Genomic DNA, 5199 nt, shown 5'->3' with positions numbered 1-5199 from the left:
GACTTTTGGCAATGTTGACATTGAATTTGACGTTCTTGAGTAGTAATTCCACTTTTCCAAGTGGAAAGGCGAATGTGTTACATCATAAGGCCTAATTTTTTGTATGCATATTTTAATCTCTTTCATGAAAAATTATATGACGCGAAATGAGATGAAGATAATTAATTTGAGGCATTAATTCACTAATACGAAATGAAATGATATGAGATGAGATCATATGAGTTGACTTTTTCAGTGAGCTTTTTGGAAGATCCATAAAAGCTACTTTTTAATTTTCCCAAATTTGTGCACTTTCTAAGATAATAACAGTTAATAAACCGCCGTGATTACACCTTTAAACCTGAAAAAAGCACTAAATAGACAAAATTTACAGAACTTCACTCCTTGCGTCCCAGCCATAAAGTCTTAGCCTTCCTAATATCTCTTGGTGGATTTCAACCACAAATCTTCCAAATGTCCCCAAATCATAGATTTAATAGAATAGTAAGAAACCACTGGCTTGATCAAATGACTTTAGCAGAAAATCGAGGAGTGAAATCATTAAGTGGTTCTATTTTGTTAATTAATATTTCTGCATATTTATACGTAATATCTAATTATCCGCTAGCGATACGCCCGCTTGAGACCTTTTTAGCACAGTGAAGTGCTCGCTCAATCTCTGGTCCAGGTGCTCGGACACTTTGGTAGTTTTCCAATTACAGCACTAGAGCGCATTATGCGGCATAATGCTCAACGTTGAATTTTCCAACTACAGCAACGATTCATACAATCGAGCACTCTCAAAAGTACTGCTCTCGCGTGATACTCGCAATCGATACCAACTCAGTGACAAACCTCAGTAAACCTTTATTGTTGAAAAAATTTGTAAGGCTTTCGTTTCGTCGTAGTTTCTTGGAAATAATCAAAATTAATTGAAACTGTGCTAAAAAATTAATATAAGTATGGTTAAAGGTCCAATAATTACTTTTTTTATATTCCACATTTAAAATGTGAATACACAATTTCATTTTAAGCAGTGTCGTCGCATTATGCTCTGTAATTGGAAAACTACCTTTATTACTCCATCTTTTTTGGCTGCGATCCCTGGATCGTTTTTCATCTACATTTCCGGTCACTATGAGTCTCTCCGGGTTGTCAGAGATTTTTCTCACTATATGACCAAAATACTGAAGTACTCCGTATAGGTATTGGATAGTCTCTGGTCTTTTCAGTTTTTAGCTCTTTGACTTTGAAGTGTTCATACGGAAAGCCCTCAATGATCTACTACCGGGCCCAAATCGCGACTGCCTGAGAAGAACCAACAGAAATTCAGCGGACTGATTTATGGGCTAGCTTTCGATAGGGTCCCCATGTCTGCTCATAACGTTAAAGCTACTGGAGTCTAATAGTGGATCCGATGCATAAATTACACCGGCCGACATCATTTTCCTTGTTCAAGTTCTGATTATTTTTTTCCACTAATTTGGTAGTGCTGATCACGAAATTATACCTCATTTTATCGTATCACATCAAGTTTTAAAAAAAGTTAAGACATTGGCTATTTTAAATTTTTTGATTAAAATAAAATAAATTTTAGATTTTAGCGCTCTTTTCTCGAATCGTGCGACCTCTCGTGAGGAAATATATTAGTTGCAACAACGCACACCCATGCAAATAAACCTCTACAGTTACTTTGTTCATAAACTTTTTACTGAAATTAGTGTGTTTATTTAAAAGAAAATCTTACGTTACGTACTTATATATTTTTTTTTATTTTTTTTACTTATATACAAAATTTCCATGCTTCTTGTGCGAGTGGGACAGTATAGCACGAGACAAGCACTACGTTCAAAAATAATGTAATCCTCGTAAAAATCTCAAAGTAGAAACAAAAAACGTTATACGAAAAAAATTAATTAGTCCTGAAAAATTTTTACTACCTCCGCTTCATATCAAACTCGGTATGATGAAACAGTTCGTTAAAGCATTGGATAAAAGCAATGCTAGTTTTGAATACCTGTGTAAAAAAATTCCAAGATTATCTGATGCAAAAATTAAAGAAGGAGTGTTCGATGGACCGCAAATCAGATCTTTGATGGCTGATGAAAAATTTGATGCCACAATGAATAACACTGAATCAGATGCTTGGCTGGCGTTCAGAGATGTCAACAAATTTCTAGGAAATAATAAACATCCCGACTATAAAAATAAGGTTGCAAACTTATTGGATAAGTATCAAAAATTGGGGTGTAATATGAGCATAAAACTCCACTTTCTAGATTCACATGTGGACTTTTTTCCTGATAATCTTGGTGATTACAGTAACTATGGAGACAAGGTACCAAGGTCGATGTAATGTGAATATGATGGCTGACTACTGCTGGTCACTGACACGTGATATTACTGAAGATACTCACAAAAAAAACTCACATAAAAACTACACCCAGACGTAATTTTGTCGCGAAACGTAAAATATGTCACTCTAAATAGTCCTTGTTGGACGGTTAAATTTGAGGTATTTGGGTTCTTTAGGTTGATGAGGGGCTTATTTAAAAACACAACTGCTTCATTATAATTATATTGCAGATTGCTTGAACACTTTTACACCATTATACAATTATTATCTTTATATTTTTTTATAAAACTATTTCATGTTTCTCTTGCCGTGTCTAGATGAGAAGATGATGATGACATTTTCTTACGAGAATACAATGATCTGTTTTTTTAAACATTTAAAATATTTCTAATATTCGAAATCTAATCAAGTGTCAAGTGTTGCCTGCCATTACATTTAATATACAAACTCCAACACACCCCCTCAACACTTGCACACATTTTTCTCCGTCTATAATTTAATACCAAAAAAGAATAACACTAACCTAACCTTCATAAATTAATTCTTTCCATACATACCTAAAAACCTTACAACCACTTACATTTCCATACAACCAGTTACTTCTACATAATCCCTCAATTCAACCAACAACTATTCATTCAACCTTTCAAACTTAATACCATCTTTAATGTCGCTACTTTTAATCCTTTCTTACTTGTCCAACTCCAATTCGATCATACATGTACTCTCATTCAACCATACAACCATTCAACCTAAACCTCCCTCTTAACTCATTATATAAAACATTGACTATAATAGTCTAACTCCTTCTCAACTCCCTACATAAACTCTTCCAAGTTTATTTCTTTAACTTTAATAGCCTCGTTCTCGACCTCTATAACCTTAAACTCCTTCTCGACCTCTATAACCTTAAACTCCTTCTCGACCTCTAACCTTAAACTCCTTCTCGACCTCTAACCTTAAACTCCTTCTCGACCTCTAACCTTAAACTCCTTCTCGACCTCTAACCTTAAACTCCTTCTCGACCTCTAACCTTAAACTCCTTCTCGACCTCTAACCTTAAACTCCTTCTCGACCTCTAACCTTAAACTCCTTCTCGACCTCTAACCTTAAACTCCTTCTCGACCTCTAACCTTAAACTCCTTCTCGACCTCTAACCTTAAACTCCTTCTCGACCTCTAACCTTTAACTCCTTCTCGACTCTAACCTTTAACTCCTTCTCGACTCTAACCTTTAAACTCCTTCTCGACCTCTATAACCTTAAACTCCTTCTCGACCTCTATAACCTTTAAACTCCTTCTCGACCTCTATAACCTTTAAACTCCTTCTCGACCTCTATAACCTTTAAACTCCTTCTCGACTCTGTTAAACTCCTTCTCGACTCTTTAACATTTAAACTCCTTCTCGACTCTTTAACCTTTAAACTCCTTCTCGACTCTTTAACCTTTCAACTCCTTCTCGACTCTTTAACCTTTCAACTCCTTCTCGACTCTTTAACCTTTCAACTCCTTCTCGACTCTTTAACCTTTCAACTCCTTCTCGACTCTTTAACCTTTCAACTCCTTCTCGACTCTTTAACCTTTCAACTCCTTCTCGACTCTTTAACCTTTCAACTCCTTCTCGACTCTTTAACCTTTCAATTCCTTCTCGACTCTTTAACCTTTCAACTCCTTCTCGAACTCCACTAACTCTCCATTTCTTCCTATTACACCTTCTCGAACTTCATTACCTCCATTAGTATTATTTCCTCAAATATCATCTTCTCCAACTCCACTAACTCTCCATTTCTTCCTATTTCACCTTCTCGAACTTCATTACCTCCATTACTATTATTCTCTATATCACCTTCTCGAACTTTTTTTTTTTTTTCATTACCTCCATTACTATTATCTCCTCTAATATCACCTTCTCGAACTCCACTAACTCTCCATTTCTTCTTCTAACACCTTCTCGAACTTCGACTTCATCTTCGCGATTATATTTATTTGTTACTTATGTTAGTGTTCTCCCTTCCATTACCTTATCTCATGCTCTTATAATAATTTTGTTTGGTCTTCCAGCCAAATTTTATAACATTTTCTATGTTTTTGAATAGTTTTATTTTCATTAAATTCATTACATATTGGTTGCTAAGAAAAATTTTTGCAAACAATTTCGTTTCCATGGTGATGTTGTAGCCTTTTTAATTAGCAAATTATAATAAATATTACCTTATAAATTTGTTCTGGGCCCATAACCTGTTGGACGGTTAAATTTGAGGTATTTGGGTTCTTTAGGTTGATGAGGGGCTTATTTAAAAACACAACTGCTTCATTATAATTATATTGCAGATTGCTTGAACACTTTTACACCATTATGCAATTATTATCTTTATATTTTTTTATAAAACTATTTCATGTTTCTCTTGCCGTGTCTAGATGAGAAGTGATGACATTTTCTTACGAGAATACAATGATCTGTTTTTTTAAACATTTAAAATATTTCTAATATTCGAAATCTAATCAAGTGTCAAGTGTTGCCTGCCATTACATTTAATATACAAACTCCAACAGTCCTGCAGCATTGTTTAGAGTCAATGTTTTCTTTGTAAATGTTCAAATATATGTTTTTGTAATATGATTATTGATTTTTTCGTTAAATTTTGAAAAAAATGCTTTTTCCTTCTTTAAAAAAAATCTGATGTGATAGGGCCAATATGTAGGTGTTTTTGTGTTTAAAATAGTATAAATTGGTGATATTTGTGACTCAAATACAAACAACTTTCAAAAAATTTTCATTTGTCGGCCGGTGTTATGTTCAGACGTGAGTACCTACTATTGACAAGCGTTCAACAGTGTCACGTACTGTCATTGTCTAACTACTTT

At 34.3% G+C, this 5199-nt stretch overlaps 1 long non-coding RNA gene across 1 annotated transcript; it reads right to left on the bottom strand.

The window, feature by feature from the left end:
• Positions 1-2541: 2541 nt before the first annotated feature.
• On the bottom strand, positions 2542-4883 carry LOC114252400 (uncharacterized). The gene is made up of 2 exons (XR_016324684.1): positions 4211-4883; positions 2542-4153 (listed from the first exon to the last, which is right to left on the bottom strand). It is a non-coding gene; the product is annotated as an uncharacterized LOC114252400 (long non-coding RNA).
• Positions 4884-5199: the final 316 nt, after the last annotated feature.

Source organism: Bombyx mandarina, chromosome 19, assembly GCF_030267445.1.
Source record: "Bombyx mandarina strain Sakado chromosome 19, ASM3026744v2".
Taxonomy (NCBI): Eukaryota; Metazoa; Arthropoda; class Insecta; order Lepidoptera; family Bombycidae; genus Bombyx; species Bombyx mandarina.
Note: the sequence above shows the minus strand (reverse complement) of the source record. Positions and strands in the feature narration are given on the sequence as shown.